This window comes from Lethenteron reissneri, chromosome 60 (genome assembly GCF_015708825.2).
Source record: "Lethenteron reissneri isolate LAM-NWPU_2019-01 chromosome 60, ASM1570882v1, whole genome shotgun sequence".
Classification (NCBI taxonomy): domain Eukaryota; kingdom Metazoa; phylum Chordata; class Hyperoartia; order Petromyzontiformes; family Petromyzontidae; genus Lethenteron; species Lethenteron reissneri.
In genome coordinates, this window is record NC_083838.1 from 9,344,561 (window position 1) to 9,359,139 (window position 14,579).

Here is a 14,579-nt window from a genome sequence, read left to right on the forward strand (position 1 = left end):
CTCTCGTGGCTGTGAGCAATGCTATGGTGGGGGGGGGGGAGGCTAATTTAAATCAGCCGTTCCTCTCATGGTACTATTAGCCACCACAGCGGGAAGCATGGGCTCTCGACCATGAAACAAAATTAAACTTGTGCTGGAGGGCCCATTTGGCAGAGCCAGGAGACTGAACCCGCACCCTCAGGTTCCTCCAGAAATGGCAAAAAGGCACCGTGAGTGGCGACGTGGAATGTTATAATGTTCATTGTGGAGGATATAATTTTCCAGTACCCCTTCGCTAAATCAAGCTGCATGAAGTACTGTGACCCTGTCAACTGTGAAAATAGGATATTGTGGTTGGGGATGGGTTCTGCATCCCTAACTGTTACATTATTAAGTTGACGATAATCTATAGAAAACCGTATGTAGCCATCTGGTTTTCCCACACAAACCACTGGACTTGAATATTGGGAGTCAGAATCTTCAATCGCCACCATTTTAGTCATAGAGGCTATCTCTGACTCGATCTGCCTTTTTACCGTGAGTGGTAGAGGGTAGGGCCTCTGTCGAGTGGGTGTCTGATCCGTTAATACCAACCGGAACGTTGCTAGGTCTGTGCTTCCTGGCTTGTTGTCCTGATATTCCAATAGAAGTGTTCTCACTTCTTCTTGCTGTTCAAGACCCAAATCGGAATTAATTTTTACATCAGCCCAGTTCTCCTCTGTATGCTTTTGTAACGGCATTAATCTTGATTTGAAGCTTTCGTGACTGCAGGAATCCATACTGTTTGGTTCTTTCGGTATTGTCACGTAGGTATAAAATAAAACAAATCACGACGTTATGGGCGCTAAATAAGCGGCCATCATCAGGTGGGAAAGCATGGTCTGCTGCTGAGGCAGACTGTTTTAAAAGGTTTGAAATGGTTGTATCCCAAGGGTCATAAAGAAGTGGCCGGAGCTCGTGATGTTAATGTGAGAAATTAGCATTTAACTGTAAGATAGGAGAGCGGCGTCCTCAACGAGGGCACAGAAGTGGATATGTTAATGTGAGAGTCGGAAATAACAGCTGACATAGGCAGGTAGGATGGAAACATCACAGTCAGTTAAGATTTTACCTGGTTAATAACGTCCTTCCAATGATTGTTCAGTTTGTACCCATCATCTCGGTTGAAGTTGTGTCTGTGTTTATATATCTGGATGGCTTCATGAACAAATCTATGAAAGTAGCCGGTAGGTTTGCAGAGTACCTCCGTCTTGGAAAAATATATTTCGTGTGAGCCCACAGCGTTAAAACAATGATCAGCAACGGCAGAGGTATGGGTCCTACCGTGCTTCAGATCTGCCTTGTGTTCACGAACGCGGACTGAGACATGTTGTTTCGTTTCCCCAATGTAACTGCTGCCGCAACCACAACTCAGTTTGTAGACACCAGGGTATTGCATGTCAGGAATCACATCATTTACAGATGGGATTTAATCACGGATTTTGTGTACTAAATAAATAGACAGACCTGTTCTTCTGACATACCTGTTCTTCACCTGAGACGGCTGCTTGCGTTGTGGCCGAAACGTCGTGAGAATTGTATTTTATTGTTTTATTTTTATTATTTTATTATTTCCCTTCTACGTGACTTTACCGAAAGAACCAAGAAGATGAATCCCTGCAGTCACGAAAGCTTTAAATCGAAATTTAACCCCTGCTTTGTACGGAGATTTGTTCACGAAGCCATCCAGATATATAAACACAGACAGAGCTTCAACCGAGAGGATGGGTACAAACTCGGCAATCATTGGAAGGACGTTATTAACCAGGTAAAGTCTTAACTGACTGTGATGTTTCCATCCTACCTGCCTATGTCAGCTGTTATTTCCGACTCTGCGTCTTTCTCTCTATGCCTCTCTCTTAGATCTCTCATGCTCACATGTCCTTTGCATTGCACTCTCATGCCTTTGGATTGCACTCTCATGCTCACATGTCCTTGGATTGCACTCTCATACTCACATGCCCTTTGGATTGCACCCGTTGGGTTGCAATCCCTCGTCGAGGAGGCCGCTCTCCTATCTTACAGATACACTAATTTCTCACATTAACATCACTTTAAAACAGTCTGCCTCAGCAGCAGACCATGCTTTCCCACCTGATGATGGACGCTTGTGTTGCACCCAAAACGTCATGATTTATTTTATTTCATACCTACGTGACTTTACCGAAAGAACCAAATAGTAACGGCATTAAGCCAATCTCTGGCTCCCCTCCACTCTCAGCCTCATTCACCAATTGGATGTTCCCTGCCATTGCTAAAGTAATTGGTTCACCCTCGGTTTCCTGTCCTCTCACATTCCCATTATTTCTTGCCTTTGGATTTGCTCTTTCCACGTACTTTTTTAGAATGTTGGCATGGTAAAAGCATTCCGTACCCTCAACATTGATTCGGTAGTCAGCCAATCCAAACTTTATCAGTGACTACATACGGCTCTCTCTGCTTCAACATTAGCTTGTTGTGTGACGTCGGCAGAAGTAACAAGACTCGCTCACCTCAAATAAAGGTGTAGTCTTTTTCCCGACGGTCATACCACTGCTTCTGTTTGCCCGCTGTTACCATCAAGGACTCTCTTCCTAGACTACACACTTATTCAAGTCATTCCCAAAGCTCGAAGACATACTGGTAAGTAGTTTTACCTCACTTTTAGTATCCTCTTTGGTCTACAGCTCTTTCAAGATTGACAGTGGACCTCGGACCGATCGTCCATAAAGCAGTTCAAAGGGTGAAAACCCTAAACTCTCCTGTGGTATTTCTCTATACGCGAAGAGCAGCGCAGGCAGATATGTCCTCGCTGCGTGGCTGTTCACTTGCCATTCTTCTCAGCATTTCTCTACCAATCCAAATCTCCTTGGGGACACCAACCCGAGAAAATATATCGACCAGGGTTTCTGCGACTTCCATTGTTTCAATACCTGTAAGAGAATGTGCCTCCGGATATCGTGTCGCATAGTCCACTGCGGTTATAACATATCAGTATCCGTTTCCAGAAATTGGTAAGGGCCCTATTAAATCAATAGCGACCCTCTGAAAAGGTGTGCTAATTAGCAGCATCTGACCCAATGGCACTTTAGACACTCGACCCTTCGCAATTGTGCACTGACATATATCACACGACTGGTAAAATCGTTTCACATCACGATTAACTCCTGGCCAGTAGAAGCATGCCAACACCTTGTGTTGAGTTCACTTTACTCGCATGTGACCGGCCATTATGGAATGATGTGTTAAATATAAAACTTGGTCACGCAATGTGTGCGGGACCATCAATTGTCGGAACGTTCGACCCTTTTCTAAATGTAGATTCTGGAATTATCTGTGTAGCAAACACAAGTGAATACACATTCTCACAGTGGTTAGCACGCCAGAATTCTATAGTTTGCCTTCCTTGGTGTTCCTCCAGAGATCAGTTAGACTGGCATCCTCCCCCTGTAATTTCATAAACCTTTCTGAGGTGATATCTGCATCTGTGCATGTGGGAACCTTCAAGGGTTTGGTCCCCGTCTTCTCCCTCTTAGCTTGTCCTCGGGCAACCACTCCTTGAGCAAACTCTCTAGAGGGTGTTGACCCTGTACATTACCAATCACCACCTCAAATAGTGGGTGTTCCATACAGACAGCTTTTATCTCCCTTTTAGGTATGGAGTGTCCAATTGAATATTGGCTAGGGGACAATGTCGTGCAGTCTCATCCATTAGGTCGCACGTGCTTTCCTCACCTGCTATGTAATTTTAATCGATGAGGTGCTTATCTACTATAATCCAACTGCAACTGTATCAGGGAGGACTCTTACATTATGTTCTACCTCTCCAGATTTTAAGATTCCAGGTTAGGTTGGATATTGCCTCTAATCTACCCATCTCACCAGTTGTGGTACATGCGAACCATCATCGAAAACTGTGACCTGTCCTTTCCCTGATGTTACAGTGAGTGAGGTTTCCATTAATCCTGTGTGTACCCTAGGGTCCTTAGTCGCTGGGACACTCCTTATCCGCTGGCCACAATCACGAGCAATATATCCAGACTTGCCACATATATAGCAATTAACTGTCCGCTGAGTGTTGTCATGCCCAGGCCCCACACTCCGCTTATCTACAGGTTTTTGACTCGTGGTCTCACGGCTGATATTCACTGCTGGTCTACTAGTTCTGTCCCTGGAATCAATATCACGTCCTCTTTCAGGCTGCAAGGTACTGCTCAGCCAGCATTACCACTGTCTTAATATCTGTGAGAACCCGTTCCCACAGAAACACTGCTAAGTCTAGTGAACTTGCATGAAGTGCTTGTTCCCGTAGCAGTAAATCTCGAAGAATTTCATACGTTTAGGCCACTCCACCTAGTTCAACCCACTGATCAAAATAATGTTGAAGGTGCACAACAAACCGCCCAAAGCTCTCACCCTTTTCAAGTCTACCCAATCGGAATTTGTTTCGAAACCCTTCCTCGTTCAACTCATACCGCTCCATAAGTGCGACTTTGAGCTTATCGTAGTCTGTTGCATCATCATTACCCAGTAAATGGTAGACTAGAACAGCCTTCCCAGTTAACAGCGCACTAAGATCACCCAGTTATGCCTTGGCCATTCATAGCATTCGGCGTACCGCTCGAAACGCTGTAAAAACGCATCCATCTGATCATGGGCCTCATAAAACTTTTGAAGTTTTGGTATCATTGCTTTTCCCAACATGGGTCCCTGAGGTAGTACTTCCCCAGCTACTACTACTTGTTTGTAACCTAGCTTCCTCCAATATTTATTTTTCCAACTTGAGGGCCCTAATGCTTTCCAACTTCTCCCTCTCCAACTATCTTTCCTTATCCTCCTGTTATAAACAGTCTTGCTGCTCAAGTTTTTTCCAAGCAAGCCTATCTTCCCTCTCTTGATCACGGGTCTCCTTTTCAACAGCTAACCGTAGTTGCTCCATTTCCCTTTAAAAGTTACCTTCTTGGTGGAGCCTCTCAATCTGCAGTGCTTTCTCTGTTTTTATCCTGGCAATTTCGACAGCTCACCTCTCCGCTCTTTGTTTTCTGAAAAAGGTAGTGCGTTATGCTCGCTCCAGACCAACAGATGTCGTATACTCTGCTGCTTCTCTGAAGTCCATTGCAGTGCCACCTTAGCCTGCAGGTGGCAAAGTCGACTGGGGTGTGGGGAGGGGTGTGACGGGGGTGGTGTGTGGGGGGGGGGTGTGGTGGTGTGTAGGGTGGTGTGTGGGGGGGTATGTGTGTGGGGGTGTGTGGGGGGGTGTGTGTGGGGTGTGTGTGGGGGGGGGGTGTTCGTGGGGGGTGTGTGCGTGGGGGGTGTGTGCGTGGGGGGTGTGTGCGTGGGGGGTGTGTGTGGGGGGGGGGTACCCTCGGGGCTCCTCCAGAAACAACCAAAAGCCACTACGGATGGCCACGTGGAATGTTCGAACGCTCACTGCGGAGGAGAGGCTGCCACTCCTCTGTCGGGAGCTGGAGTGGTACCGCCTGGATCTCTGTGGCATTCAGGAGGTCTGGTGGACCGGCTCTGGCTCCTGCCACCATGAGGGATGGACAGTCCTCTACTCGGGGCAGGAGACTGCCAAACAACAGGGTGTGGCTCTTCTTCTGAACAAAAGAATGAAGGGGGCGTGGGAGCATGGCAGTGAGGTGTGGGAAGCTGCAAGCCCCAGGCTACTTTGGGCTCGCCTTCCCATCCACCAGAGGCGAGGAGTGGTGGTCGTGGTTACTTATGCCCCCACTGAAGACGAACATCCGTGGAAGGATGCAGGCAAGGCCGATGAGTCAGATGCCTTCTATGACCTCCTGTCACAAGTGCTGGCTAAAGTGGCACCTCGGGATAGAGTCATCTTGTTGGGTTACCTCAATGCCCGAGTTGGTCATGATGCTGGCACCTGGTCTGGAGTTATTGGAAGGCATGGGCCAGATCAGCTCAATAACAATGGTAGGAGGCTGCTAGATTTTTGTGCAGCCCATGGGCTTGTAATTACCAACACGCTGTTACGGCATCAGCGCATCCACATAACATAATGGATGCATGCTGGGTCCAAGCAAGAACATCTGCTGGACTATATATTGACGGACCAGCGGATCCGAGCCCATGTCCTTGACACCAGGACCTACCGTGGAGCTGATCTGCCCTCTGACCATCGACTAGTCATCTGTAAGATGCGCCTGCCATTCTTCCACTCTGGTGGTTGGTGTACACCCAGGACCCCATTCCAACCTCAGGTGGCCTGGTCTCAGTTAGCTGATGAAAATGGCAAGCGAGAATTTCATCATCGCTTGCGGCTGGGGTTGGCATTGTCCCTCACTCCTCCTGATGTCAAGGGTAAATGGGCGAGGTTTAGGACTGTGACTCATGCAGCTGCAATGGCTGCTTTGGGCACGCAGTCCAGACCTCTCCAGAGACCCTGGCTGACAGAGGAAGTGTTCAGGATGGTTTAGAAAAAGCGACAGGCCCACGCTAATCGTCTCCAGCATCCCACATCAGAGAATGAGGAGGCTTACCGCAGCTTTCACTCGGAGGTTCGGAGAGCTGTGAGGCACTGCAAGGATGGGTGGTGGTCGCGGGTTGCTGAGGAGATGGAGTCTGCCTCAGTGGCCCGCGATCACAAATTCCTATTTAACTCCATCAAAAATGTAACCTGCAGTGCCACACCTATTACCATCATTAGGGGAAAAACGGTGATCCAATCTCTGACCCCCAGGAATAGGTTTGCATGTTTGCTGAGCACTTCTGTGAAGTCCTGGGGGAGGGGGAATCCCTCAGCCTGGAAAACATCATGGGACAAAGTGGGGATGACCCTGCTGAGGCTGCGGTGCCTCAAATATTGGAAGAGGAACTCACCCCCTGTGAGTGCTATCTGTTGAGGAAGTACTGAAGGCAATCCAGAGTCTGAGACCAGGAAAGGCACCGGGCAGAGATGATCTCCCAAGCGAAATGCTGAGGGAGGGTGGCGTTTGTGCACAGATTGCCCCACATGACATCGTAACAACAGTCTGGGCCATTGGACGGGTTCCGCAGGATTGGAAGGATGCCCTGGTGGTCTCCCTCTTTAAGAAGGGGGACCGCACAGACAGTAACAACTACAGGGGAATCTCACTCAGTGTGCCGGGAAAGGTCCTGGCAAGGATTATTCAACATCGCCTTGCTAGGCACGCTGAGGAGAGGCTTGCAGAGCCCCAATGCGGTTTCAGGACAGGGCGGTCCTGCACAGATGCCATATTTTCTGTCCGTCTGCTACAGCAGAGGTGTAGGGAATTCCAGCAAGATCGACATCTCTGCTTCATTGACCTGGTCAAGGCCTATGATACCATCAGTAGGCCTGGGCTCTGGGTCGTTCTTCGTGCTTTCGGAGTCCCTGACCATCTGCTCATTAAGGACCTTTATGATGGTGAGCCGGCCCGGGTAAAACTACGTGGCCGGGAGTCAGAGTCATTCTTTATTCACCTTGGGGTGCGACAGGGATGTCCTCTGGCTCCAACATTATTTAACATCTATTTCGACCACGTAGTTCGTGAAGCCTTCAGTAGCTGTACTGGATGAATTTCCATCTTGTACAGATACAATGGGAGGCGAATCAATGCGCGGGTGCGGTCAAGGGATGGCTCCCTATTGGTTAACCACTTTATCTATGCCGACAACCTGGTAATTGCGGCTCACTCAGAGGAGGAGTTGGAGGCGCTGCTGCTGAAATTGGAGTGTGCTACCAAGAAGTGGGACCTTACCATCAGCCCCACCAAAACTAAGCACCTTCCTGGGTATTTTGTACCATCGGACACTCCACTCCCACAACTCCCAATTGGTGATAGGGCAGAGAGAGTGGAAAGTTTCCCATACCTTGGCAGTGTGCTCATGACCGGCTCCGGTTTAACAGCAGAGGTCTCACTCCGAAACAGTCAAGCGGCAATATCTTTTCATCGGTTGCGTAACGCTGTGTGGAAGCTACCTGGTCTATCACTCCGCATGAAGCTTCAGGTCTTCTCGGCCACGGTCACTCCCTCCCTTCTCTACGCTTGCAAAACGTGGACCCCCCTAATGGAACATATTTGCCGGTTATAAACATTTAAGCTGGCCTGCCTACGATCCATCCTGGGTTTAACCAGGCTGGATTGTGTGAGGAGCTCACAAATCCTTGAAAGATGTGGACAAAGTCCCATCGGTGAGCTCCTCCGGCAGGCACGGCTGCGTTGGCTGGGTCATGTAGCGCGCATGTCCAGTCACTGCATGCCTAAACAGCTTTTGTTCAGCCGGATCGAGGGCGCTAAACTGGCGCGGCACGTGCTAGAGAAGAGATAGAGTGATGTAGTACAGGAGGACGTGGAGCTGTTTGGACTTGCCGATGACTGGTACCAGCGGTGTCAACATCGGCCTCTGTGGAGGAGGCTCGTGAAGGACACTACTGGGCAGTTGGAGGCAGTCACCCTCCAACAACAACGGAGGGTGGAGGAGCGATGCTCACAACAATGAGCGGAGCGCCGGGTGGCTAAAGCACAGCAAGTTGGCACAGTAGGGGCACAGGTGGTGCATCAGCCAGTCATCTCAATCATTCGACCTTTGGCAACTGGGTCTGCCCCGTGACCTCCTGCCAGCGGACGTTGGACACTTCACTTGGCCTCAAGGTGCACATAGCCTGGCACAAGCGTCGTGGTGAATGGTGGTTGTTTTTGTTGCTGTTGTTGTGTGTGGGGTGTGTGGTGTGTGTGTGGGGTGGGTGGTGTCTGTGTGTGTGTGGGGTGGGTGGTGTCTGTGTGTGTGTGGGGTGGGTGGTGTCTGTGTGTGTGTGGGATGGGTGGTGTCTGTGTGTGTGTGGGGTGGGTGGTGTCTGTGTGTGTGTGGGGTGGGTGGTGTCTGTGTGTGTGTGGGGTGGGTGGTGTCTGTGTGTGTGTGGGGTGGGTGGTGTCTGTGTGTGTGTGGGGTGGGTGGTGTCTGTGTGTGTGTGGGGTGGGTGGTGTCTGTGTGTGTGTGGGGCGGGTGGTGTCTGTGTGTGTGTGGGGTGGGTGGTGTCTGTGTGTGTGGGGTGGGTGGTGTCTGTGTGTGTGTGGGGTAGGTGGTGTCTGTGTGTGTGTGGGGTGGGTGGTGTCTGTGTGTGTGTGGGGTGGGTGGTGTCTGTGTGTGTGTGTGTGGGGTGGGTGGTGTCTGCGTGTGTGTGGGGTGGGTGGTGTGTGTGGGGTGGGTTGGTGTGTGTGGGGTGGGGTGGTGTGTGGGGTGGGGGGTGTGGTGGTGTGTGGGGTGGTGTGTGGGGTGGGGGTGTGTGTGTGGGGGTGTGTGTGTGGGGTGGGGGTGTGTGTGTGGGGTGGGGGTGTGTGTGTGGGGTGGGGGTGTGTGTGTGGGGTGGGGGTGTGTGTGTGGGGTGGGGGGTGTGTGGGGTGGGGTATAATCCATATTTATAGGAAGCCGGTTACACTGATGGTGATTGACACCATGTTTGCTGCAGGTGTTTCTAACTTTCAATCATCCGCTTTCCCTATTACAGGTGGACCCCACCCTCCATTGTATTCTCCCTTGCCACTTATTTGTGCCATGTGACAGCATCCAGACAACATAATTGATGCCTGCCGGGTCTCAGCAAGAACATTTGCTGGACTATTTATTGACCGAGCAACACCTACCGTGAAACTGATCTGTTCACTGACCATCGGCTTATCAATAAAATGCGCCTGTTACCCACCACCGCAGTGGAAGCTGATGAAAGTTGCAAGCAAGAATTTTATCATCACTTACAGCTCGGGTTTTGTATCGTCTCGCCCTCCTCCTGATGCCGAGGGGAAATGGGTGATGTTTTCTCAAACTATTTCTCTCTCTAAAATTTAACAGGCTCTCATAGAGCCATTCGATCTTCTTTCCCTCGGTGGCTTCAGGGTGGATTCATTGACATGCTAATTTCTCTGCTCCAGCAGCTGCCCCAGCAGACCCACCTCTCTCTCTCTGCCCCCCCTCTCTATTTATGGCCTCGACACAGAGGCATTGGGCCTTTGTGTTTCTATGTTGTGTGTCTTTCTCTGTGTGTCTGTGTTGTCTCTCTCTGCTTGTATGTCTGTCTGTATGTGTCCGTGTCTGTGTTTTGTCTCTCTCTCAAATGTAGTTCTGCCTGATGATGGTTGCTTGTGTAGGGCTTGAGTATAGCGCGCCACACATCCCCCGCCTCTGTTGCTATGCAAGCAAGCACAGTACAGTGGGGTGATGTGAGGTAATGGTTGTTGTTGTGGCTTTAGGCGAAGTGGGTCGTTAAGGGTTGAAACAGGTGTCAGGGTAGCCGGGAGGACACAGGCCAGTGATTGGCTGGAAAGGTAATTGGGCATTAGCTAGCGTCGCTCCGGCGGTGAAAACAAGGCCACGTGACACGGGGAGCCAGGGGGCGAGCGATAAGCGGGGGGGTAGAGATAATTAGGGAGATTAATTGCTGTGGGGATATAAGCCAGTGCGCAACGGAGAGAAGGGAGTCCTGTACGAGTCGGCGTCGTGGATGGAGCTGCAGCAACGGTGCCCGGGGAGTCGCAGAGCAAGTGATAGTAGAGTAAAGCGTAGGGAGACAGTGTTAGTAGAGTAAAGCACGGAGAGACAGTGGTAGCGAGAACGCAGTGAGCAACCAGGGTATCCATGCATCGGAAGGATGCAGAGTAGGAGAAACCGTAGAGACGACAAGCGTAGTGATAGTTTGGTAGAGAGACACGGAGCGACGCGGAGCAGAGTGAGGGCACGGAGAGACACGGAACGGTGGCGCAGCAGAGAGACGCGGAGCGGAGCGAGGCCGCGCCGAGACGCGGAGCAGTGGCGTGGCGAAGGTGGACTCTAAGAGGAAAATAAAGAGGAGAGAAAGACAACCCTTGTACGAGTCCTACAACTGGTGTCAGAAGTGATAACGGACCTGCACCGAGATGTCCAAGAAAGTCATGAAGAAAAAGAACTTACCGGCAGCCTCGTCGGCGGAGAGCAGCGATGCGGATGTGATACCTCCATCAGGAGCGGAGGCCCCCACTTCGCCGGAGGACGTGACGGAGCAAGCACCGCCGCACGACGAGGTCGACACGCACGACAAGGAGGAGAGCTGCGTGGGAGGCCAGGATGGCAGTGTTCACGCAAGAATTTGATCGAGTTCTGCGGTCAATGCGGGAAGCGCCTACGGGATTGGATCCGCAGCCGCACGACCTCGTTACATCTGCGGGGGCTGACGGCGCGGCTGGATCTCCCGAGGTGCCAGATGCGCCGCTGGACGAGGATGAGGAACCGGAGTCGCTGGCCTCGAGCACGCCACGTTGGCTGCACGTGGAACGCTTCGAGGTCCCAGTCGGCGACTGGACGGCGTTTACACGACGATTTCGGGCAGCGTATGAGTCGCTCGGGTGGACGGAGGCTCAAGTGCTACGGGCGCTGCCAACGGCTTTGGACGACGACGCGTTGGCGACATTCTACGGTCTTCCTCAAGGGGTTCGCTTGTCCTTGCCAGAGATATTTGCGGTGATGCAGAAGATTTACGAACCTCTCTCGGTCGCCAAGCGGAAGTTTCAATTGAGGCGACGGGCGGAAGGAGAATCTCCCCTCGCGTATCGCAGTGCGCTGTTGACTCTTGGCCAAACGGCTTACCCGGCAATGGACGAAGCGGCCCTTGATTCTTTGGCCCAAGCTGTTGCAGATGGCGAAGGAGCTACAAGTCGTCCTCTCACTTCCCAGCGACAACGACGACGACGGGTCATCCTTGCAGCTTGCCAGGAACATCCAGGCCAACCTGGATCTTCGCGACGAGCCATCGGCGGGGCCATCTCGGCCCCTGGTGGTGGGCGTTGGATCAGACGGTGGTCTACCGGAGGGAGAGCTGACGCCGCTGACGGAATTTAGGGATGTGTTTAGCTCAGAAGTTTGACGTCGGTCATACGACCTTGTTGCGACATCACATTGACACTAGAGATGCGGCCCCTGTTTGATTGAATCCTCACCGGGTGAGCCCGCTGGAGAAGGATTGCATTCGGAGGACGGTTGACGAGATGTTGCAACAGTACATCGTATCCTCTTCGTCCAGCCCATGGGGAGCCCCGATCGTGTTGGTAAAAAAAAGGGACGGCTCTCTGCGATTTTGTGTAGATTACCGAAAATTGAATAAAGTTTCGGTGGCAGATGCTTATCCGCTTCCGCGCATTGACGACTCATTGGACGCATTGTCCGGCGCTACATTTGTTTCCACATTAGACCTCTTATCGGGCTTTTTGCAATTGCCCTTGGACGAGGCATCTAAACCGAAGGCGGCTTTTCGCACGCCGCAAGGATTGTTTCACTTTAATGTATTGCCGATGGGGCTGCACTCCGCACCAGCCACTTTTCAACGACTGATGGAGCTGGTATTGACGGGATTGCAGTGGGAGTCGTGTTTGATTTACCTGGACGACGTCATTGTGTTCAGTAAAGATTTCGAGGGACATTTGCAGCAGCTGCGAGCTGTATTTGGCAGGGTAAGGGGCGCCAATTTGAAGTTTAAACCCCAAATGTGTCATCTGTTGCGAACTTCCATTAAATATCTTGGTCATGTGGTCAGCGAAGCGGGGGTCGCAACGGATCCGGAGAAAACTAGTTGTGTTCGTGCGTGGCCAGTGCCTAAAACGGTGTCGGAAGTATGCAGCTTCGTGGGGTTTGCGTCATATTATCGATGATTTGTTAAGAATTTTGCTACGATTGCGAGGCCACTGCACACGCTGACTGCTAAGGGTAAAACGTTTATATGGGGTGATGAGGAGCAGCGTTCATTTAAAACACTCCGGGACGCGTTGGCGGACGCACCGCCGCTCGGGTATCCAAATTTTGCGGAAATGTTTATGTTGGACACGGATGCCAGTGATACGGGCATCGGAGCTGTGTTGTCGCAAATGAATTACGGTGTTGAAAGGGTCGTCGCGTATGGCAGCCGGGTACTGTCCCCGGCGGAACAAAGGTATTGCATAACGCGCAGGGAATATTGGCGATTGTTCATTTTGTGCAGTTGTATCGACCATACTTGTACGGGCGACAGTTTTTGGTCCGCACCGACCACGCGGCATTGCAGTACTCCTTGCGGATCGATCAACCCTCGGGCCAAATGGCCCGCTGGCTTGAGGTCCTGCAGGGATACTCATTTACGGTCCAGCACAGGAAGGGTACGCGTCACGTTAACGCGGATGCTCTGTCCCGGTTGCCTCAGGCATCGGGCTCGTGTCGGTGCTCCGAGGGATCGCCGCATTGTGGGCCGCCGCTGCAGAGCGAGCCGAGAATGGCCGCTGCAGCTAATTCAAACCGGGTTGACGAGACACTAGATACTGAGCCTGGGTTGTTGGGTTTGTCACGGGGGCGTTGGGTGCGGTTGCAAATAGACGATCCGTCGCTTACCAGGATGAGGCTACGGGCCTCTCGCTCCAAACAGTCGGATGATCGGCCTTTTCTCCGACTCATTGACGACCTCCTGGTCAGATGGGATGTCGTTTTACAGAAATGTTGTATAGTGGTGCCACTGTGTTTACGAGGGAAACTCATTTCCGACATGCACGCACGGTTGATGCACTTGGGGGAGAAGAAAACCGCTTTGACTTTAAGTAATGATTTCTATTGGCCGGGGTTACAGAATGACGTTCATTTGTACGTTAAAGCTTGTCACGAGTCCTACACTTGTGTTGCAATCGAAACGGAATTTTATTCCGACGTGACTTTACCAAAAGAACCAAAGAGTATAATGTATTATTTGAGGATTCGCTTCCAATGAGCACTTAAGCCTGTAGCTATCCGAAGGGTTACACATTTTTTTATTTCTCTCAATTTCGATAGCTACTCTAATTGGTCTTGGCCAGTAGTAACTGGTTTTGCACAGAACTTCAACATTATCAACATCAATTGAGTGTCCTTTTTGGCACGTGTGTTCTGCCACTGCCGACAGTTGTGTTTGGGAGTATTTAATATTTATTTGGTGTTCTTTTAGTTTCGTGTTGATCATTTGTCCTGTCTGCTCAACATAACATTTGCCACAAGTGCAATAAATCCGGTATACACCTTCTGTTGATAGCTTTGGTAATACATCTGAAGTACCAGATTTTAGTTTTATTTTATGTACCATGCCAAATCTGACACAAATGTTTTGTTTTTCAAAAAATCTGGCTTGTTTATCAGTTATTCCCACATTTACGGTATTTTAATAATTTTTATTACTTGGTCAGTTTCAACTCTCGTGTTATTTGATTTGGTTTTGACATTCAGTGCCCTGTTGATTTGTGCATCATTTTAACCATTCAATTGATTGCAGCACTACTTTAACATGTTTAATTTCACTTCTCAGATTATCACCATCTAACTCTTTCTTAGCCCGAAGTATGAGCATCTTGATGAGTGAGGATTTCTGGGTAGGGTGATGGTGTGACTGAATTAGGCGTCAGTGTGTTTTCTTTTGGTAAACGCTACGTGTTATTTTACCATTTCGACCATGCCCTAGCAGAATATTCAGAAATGGGAGAGTTCTGTCAACTTCTACTTCCATGGTGAAGTGTATGGATGGGTTTTGCGAGTTGAGATGATTTAGAAATTCATTAAGTATATCTTTGCCGTGTGGCCACACCACCAGTGTGTCATCCACATAT